This window comes from Sturnira hondurensis, unplaced genomic scaffold (genome assembly GCF_014824575.4).
Source record: "Sturnira hondurensis isolate 20B ecotype Veracruz unplaced genomic scaffold, ASM1482457v3 Scaffold0013190, whole genome shotgun sequence".
Lineage (NCBI taxonomy): Eukaryota > Metazoa > Chordata > Mammalia > Chiroptera > Phyllostomidae > Sturnira > Sturnira hondurensis.
In genome coordinates, this window is record NW_028085821.1 from 1544727 (window position 1) to 1552020 (window position 7294).

Sequence of the window (7294 nt, forward strand, 5' to 3'; positions counted from 1 at the left end):
TTTTATAAAAACTGAGGTTAAGTAACTTGTCAAGGTTAGTAAGTGGCAAGGTTAGGATTCAAACTCCAGAGAATCTAGTGCCCAGGTTCATACTCCTCAACACTAAGCCACCTGCCTCTGTTAACTACCTTTGTCTTTTATTCCTCCTCCCAGAGCTGATCTGTGTCCACATTTCATTAAAAAATAGCCACATCTCCAGGAATTCTAGGTAATGCATTTGTGAGATACCAAATAGAAGTGAAAATAACTGGAGTATTAATTCTTATCTTTTCAATGAATCTGAATTTCCTTCAGTATTTGGTGAAAGCTACAAACTATCTCCACATAGTCACAAATTTTATATATACTTTTAGGAGAGTCACAGCCTATCCAAACATCAGGACAAAAGAACCCTTGAACCAGACGAGGAAGAGGAAACTCTGCCAGAAGACTGCCATTGGACTTGAACTGCAACATCAGTTCTTCCCCGGTTCTCCAGCCTGCCAGCCTACCTTCAGATTTTCTAATTTGCAGACTCCATAACCAATTCCTAAAAATTAATCTTTCTCTCTCTGATCCATTGAAAGGTATCTTTTCCCTTTATAATTAATAAGCTGTGGGCTGATACTTTGAGACTGTGTGAATAACTAGGTCCCCAATAAACTTTAACCCTGTGTAAGTTTTAGGACCTATTATTAACCCTTGCCTTCTGTTTCCATTAGCCCGTCTATCATACTCTTGGCACCCTTCCTTAAAGAAGAACTTTCTTTTTCTTCCATCCCATGCCCCTTTATGACTCATGATTTTTTAAAAATTATTCAATATATTACAACCGCTACCAACATTATGTTTTATGGTGCTTAAAATGCCCCAAATGTGGCTTGTATTACTGCATCTCAAAGACTTTGGTATTAAACCAAGGAGGAGAAATATGGTTCTTTCCTCCTGATCCATCATCTATGGTGGAACCACCATCAACATGCAGATTTTTGTGAAAACCCTTATAAAAAAAACATTACTCTTGAGGTTGGATCCTTGGAAACAATAGAAAATACAAAGGCCAAGAGCCAGGACAAGGAAGGAATTCCTCCTGGTCAGCAAAGGAGGATCTTTGCTGGCAAGCAGCTAGAGGTTGGGCATGCTTTTTCTGACCACAGCGTTCAAAAGGAGTCCACCTCCATCTTGCACTGAGACTTCAGGGTGGTGCTAAGAAAAGGGAGAAGTCTCGCACCACTCCCAAAAAGAAGAAGTGTAAGAGAAAGAAGGTTAAGCGGACTGTCCTGAAGTACTATAAAAGGTGGATGAGCATGGCAAAAATCAGTCTCCTTTGTCAGGAACGCCCTTCAGGTCAATGCAGCGCTAGAGTTTTTAAGGCCAGCCACTGTGATGGACGTTGTGGTGGCAAATGTTGTCTGACTTACTGCTTCCACAAACAGGAAGATAAGTAATTGTATGCAGGTTAATTAAAGACATGAAGTAAAACATACACATGTGGCTGAACATGGGCTTTCAAGTCGGGAATCTGCCACTTACTAACGTGGCAACGAGGAAGTTAAATCCATGGAGCTTCTATTCCTTCACCTACAAAAGAATGCCAATAGTAACAATGCCTGGTTCACTGCTGCATCCCCAGCATCTCAGTCAGCCAGAAGACACTTAATGAACAACCTGTTGACAATGTAAAGCCTCTAGAACCATGCCTGCTACATAATAGTAGCACGATAAATAAGCTGTTTTTGTTGTTAATTTACTATGGTTTCTCATATTTATATAATATAATCTGGATTTATTAGTTAACTATTATTGAGATCTCTTTATGTGTAAACCATTCTACTAGCCATTAAGAAAGAACCAGAGGGTGAGGCTACTTCCAATTTTATATACTACTAATAATAATTACTTGTAACAAATGAAAAATTGTTATAATGATGACTGGCATTCCTGTGTGATAGTGTTCTGAGCTCCTGATTAACTTATCTTATTTCTCTCAACAACCATGTGGGTTAAGTGCTAATATCATCTCCATTTTAAGTAACTTGCCACATAGTAAGAGGTGGAGCCAGGGTTCACACAGGTAATGTGGGGTCAAAGGTGTTCCTGTACCCATTATGCTCTGCTAAAAAAAAAAAAAAGCTTTGAAAAATAAAATAACTAAAAGCAGAAAGTGTTCAGTAAGCAGGACAGTGTATAACAGAGCACATGACATTCATTGGAAGAAGAACACACTCTGCTGGCCCACGAGTGACCATGCAGAGGTCAAGTTCTTGTCCTAAACTCTGTTAGCACCATCATTTGTTTCAAAAGATCACATTCTGGAAGATTCTGAGACTGTTCCCGGAACTCAAGGAACTAAAGGCAATTTGAGTTGGAAAATTAGAAGTAGAGGCCGGCGCGTGTCTTCATCTGGTGTTTTGTAGCCGCTGCTCCGCGATGCACACTGCTGTGTCTGAATAACCCAGCAGATGGTCTGGCTGTGAGGATGTTATTGTTTTCTTCCAGTCTGTATTACTCCCAGAGTTTCACAAGTTCTAGTTCTTGAACCATCAAAAGATACCACAGCCTTTTCCTTAAGCGATGACAAAACAATAGGTTTCCCAAAGTCATCGCAAGTTTCATCAGGTCTGCAGGTGAATGCACAGGTAAATCTCAGTGCTTTTTATGATCACTTTATGGGGCTGCATGATTAGTTCACATGCCCCTTTTCTTACAAGAGGGACTAAAGTTTTGATGGGAAGTTTTCACCGGAGCAGGCCATGTGCCATTGCTACCACTGTCAATTAATTAACGCACTTCGTGAAAAAACAATTCTGGCCTCTCAAAGGCCATTTTGTATGTCTCTTTACACTCTTATCTTCTTCAGTGCCGTGTGAAATGGCTCACCTGATGTTTTCTCAGTGAGCATACTGGTCATTCACAGGCACTGCATATCCCCAGCTATCTGTTCCCTACAAGAAAGATAAGCAATAAGAACTCACATGGTGTGAATTATAGTGTAATAATTAGTATCTTGTGCATTAGGAGATGCAGGGCTGAGGGCTATGCAGCCATTCAAACAGTTAAGCATGAATTACCACACAATAATTCAGGGCCGAAGCCTCTCCTACACATAGAAGCAGATGTCCTTTTTGCTAGAACAGGGAAACCCATAGTAATCTGAAGGGGGAAAATGTGTTTTTAAAAATGCCAGAGTGACCCCATTGCACTCAGAGCTCAGGTATATAGCATCCACCTAAATCCCCCTTACGCTGATCCCAGCCTTCTTCTGCCTCCCTGTGGCAGGCGCTGGAGCAGCAGTGGATTCCTGCATTTATCCGGCTCATCTAATTTTCCCTGGGACCAGCACAGAGGAGTCCTTCTGATCATTCAAATATACAACAAAAACAACAAGGTCCCCTAAAGACTCTACTGGAAGCTACATCTGAGGTGTGGCCTTTCAGGGAAAGGAGGCAGCCTAGAAACCACACCATGGCCTGCAAGGTCCTACAGCATCTGGCTTCAGCCTGCGTGTCAGACCCAGTCACCTGCACTCTCCTCTAACACATTGCTCCCGCCACACTGGCCACAGTGCTGTCTCTCTCACACGCCAGGTATTCACACATGTACCGAGTACACGCATCACGGTAGGAGTCCTTCCTTCTGCCTAGAAGGCTCTTCAATCAGACCCCTGCATGGCTGGCCACCTCACTTCATTCAGGTCTCTGCTCAAATGCCAAGCCCCTCAAAGATGAAGGAAAGGAAAAGGGAAGATACAGAGTAAGGAACAGAGTAAGGACAGAACAAGAAGGCCTTAGAGAGGCTTTTCTAGACCACTGCTCAGGAGTATCCCATGCCATTTTTGTTCATTTGTTTCTTTACCTGAATTGTTTTTCTTCCAAGCACTTACGACTACCTGACATTAAATTACATATTTTTGGGCTTGAGTCTGTCTATTTCAGTACAGTTTAAGTTCCATGAAGTTGGTTCTTCTGTTTTGTTCACTGCTTTTTAGCTTCCTAGCCTCGGCCCTTAGAATAGGGTCTACACATAGTAAGCCCTAAAATATCTGTTGAATGGAAGCATGATTTAGTACTCTCCAAGATTCAAGGAATGGAAGAACTGGTATTTCATTTTTCACTTTTTAAAATCCTCACCTGAGGATATGTTGATTGATTTTAGAGAGAGGGAGGGAGAGACAGACAGACAGACATGAATGTGAGAGAGAAACAGGCCGGTTGCCTCCTGCACCCGCCTGGACGGGGGATCAAACTTGCGCACCTCTGGTGAGCGGGACGATGCTCCAACCAACTGTGCCACCCGACCATGGCTCCTTTCTAAAAGAATAGGAACATAAGTCCTTCAGCACAGCCCTTTGAGTGCTTCCCCTCCATCCAGCCCTTTCCACTTGAATGACCGACCAGTTTACAATGTGATGCTGAAGGCACGCCTCCACGGAGTGGCTCTTTTCCAGGCAGTCCTTTCCACTTACAGAGACTGGAGGCTGGCTGAGAAGCAAAAGTACTTCCACCTGAATCCTTTTTCTAAAACATGACCTTGAATTTTGGAAGTGTTCAAGAAAAGCTGCCATTTCAAAGCTTCCACTGATTCTTTACTGAGGTTTGTTTTGTGTTCCCGAATATGGTTTACCTAGGAGACTGTTTCCATGTACAACCGGAAAGAATGCGTATTCTGCTGTTGTTGGGTATAGAGTACTGTAGCTGTCAATTAGATCAAGTCAGTCCACAGAGCTCTTCAGGTTTTATGTATTCTTAGCGATTTTTCTGCCCTTGTGTTTCTCCTGACACGGAGCGCTGGAGCCTCTGGCAGTAATTGTGGGTTTCTCTGATTCTCTTGCACGTCTATCAGTGTTTGAGGCTCAGCTGTCGGATGCATCTACAGTCACTATCGTTGTGCCTTCTTGGTGTACTGACCCCTTAGCATCCTGTAGTGTCCTTCTTTATCCCTGGTAACAATAGTCCTTGCTCTGAATTTTACTTATTCATATGGCCACTCTTTCTTTTGATTTGTGTTTGCATGGTATATCTTTTTCCATTTTCTTCACTTTCAACCTACCTATTATTATTGACATAGGCAAGCTTGAGGGCCATAGAGTCAGGTCATTTTTTAACCCGTTCTGCCAGTCCCTGTTTTTCAATTGGTGTATTCAGACCATTTACATTTAATATAATTCGTGATGTGACTGGGCTACAGTCGACACTCTCACTAGCTGTTTTCTGTTTGTTCTGCATGTCCTTTGTTCCTTATTTATTTTTTGCCTGTTTTGTTCCCTTCTTGCTTTATATTTCCACAATTGGCTGTTTTTCAAAAATCTCTTTTTAAAAATTTTTAGGGCTACCCTATCATTTATAACATACTACTTCAAATAATACTGCTTTTCATGTTTAGCAGAAAAACCTAATTTTACAACTCTGTATTTTCAATGTCTTCCTCCCATTTTCTGTGCCGTGGTTTTCATATCTCTTGCTTCTACATGTACTTTTAAACCCAACTACATCGCTACTTCCTTACAGAACGTCACTTACCTTTGAGAGCAATTAAAAATTACGTATGTGGAGGCTGACTCAACAAGGGGGTTTTCTCAACATTCCTACTCCATCTTCAGCTTTAGGTCTCGGTACGTCTGTGCCTTAGAAAGAGCCTGTCCTTTCTGCAGAAGATTCATGCTGCTACTCGGTGCTCCCAGCTCGGTGGGAATGAAGGCTGGGAAAGGGTGCAGACTGCCTGTTGTCTTAGTCAAGCCTCGGCCTTAGGCAGGCTCTGTATCCCGGGGTCTCAGAGGTGAGACTTTCTTAATGATCTTACCTCTCACCCAGGTAAAAGAGGCATAAGAGACCTCTAATGTCCTGGGTCCCAGGCAGTTTCTTGCCCCATTCCTTGAACTAGAAGAGTCTTTTTCTTTTTCCTTTTACCCTCTCCTCAGCCACACAGGTCTTCACAATGCCTCGGGGGTTTGGGGGTTTGCTGGTCTCCTCCCCATATCCTAAGACCTTCATTCTTTAAAGAGAAAAAACTCTGGCAAAGTTATGGCTTTTGCACAGAAGTACCTACTTCCCTCCCATGAGCCTGCACCACTGAGGTGGGCTTCCTCTAGGCTCCCACCCTGCCCCTTGCCTTCCTTGTGAACACTGGTGAAGAAGGGTCTATGAGTAGGCATGGATATTCCTTGTTTGGGTGCACCTAGGTTCTGTATTTTCACACTACCCCAACTCTAGTCTTTGGCAATTTATTGAAATATTTAACCGAACTCCTTATCAGATGACTCCTTAGTTCTGCCAGGGTGGCACCTTGCTTCTCCTTGGAGATCCTCAACTTTCCTTAGACTTGACTCTAGTTGTTTGCCCTGAGAACTCAACTTTCTGACAGATTCAAGAAAATGTATGATTCTGTTGGTAGGGTGGGAGCAAACAATCCAGCTTTCTCACCCAAGTTGGAAACCGAAATTCATTTTGGAATTGCTTCCTGTGCTGTGCTGTAGTTTCCCACCGAGTCCCTAACTTTCATTAAAAGTCCACTACACTCCATTGCATCGTTAAAGAGCCTTTTGCAAAGGAAGAAAGAAGAACATCCTTGGGATGAAGCAGCACAGAGATCAGTAGCTGGCGGACAACCAAAAGATCAAGAATTGTGTTGACAGTAGATATTTGCAATCAAGGGTGAAAGGCAACCACCAGGAAAATACCAGTGCCTCTTCCCACACTGGGGAGAATTTGGGAGGAATCTTTGACTTTCCACAGTCGCGTGTAAAGAAGCGTTCAACTTATTTTACGTGCTGTAGAAGTCAAGCCACTCAAGTTCTAGGGATGTAGCCAAGTCATTACAACTGTCACCACACCTAAGGAAGGGAGCTGTGGTCGAAAGACGGGAGATTACGCTCTCTGCACCGAGAAAGCTAACAATAAACTCATGAGTCATCTGAACCTCACCACAATAGAGAAAGAAAGGTCTCAGAACATTTGAGTGCCTTTTTTCGTGAAAAGAAATGATACAATTTGTTTCCTGTCTTATCTTATTTACTAAGTATTCCAATGAGGGAACTGGAGGTTTAATTTTTATCGTATTATGAGCAGGAAAGGGGATTAAATTTTAGAGGCCATCTCAGCACCTGAGTAATTTTTTTCAATCCAGTGAGATCAGATGGTCTGATTTCCTTGCTCAGTGTTTCTGGTAGAAAAGGCAATTTTCAAGACTGAAATAGCAATTTCTTAGCCATCAGTGAGGCTCTTAAAATCCATTTTTTAAACTCCAGTAGACTTCCATGTGTAAATGAAAGAAGACTCCTGGAAATACACATTTTTCTATTTTGAGAGATAACTCACTC

General features: G+C 42.4%; 1 pseudogene; it reads left to right on the forward strand.

Moving 5' to 3' along the window:
- Nucleotides 1–958: 958 nt before the first annotated feature.
- On the forward strand, nt 959–1427 carry LOC118997421 (ubiquitin-40S ribosomal protein S27a-like; annotated as a pseudogene).
- The last annotated feature ends 5867 nt before the right edge of the window (nt 1428–7294 follow it).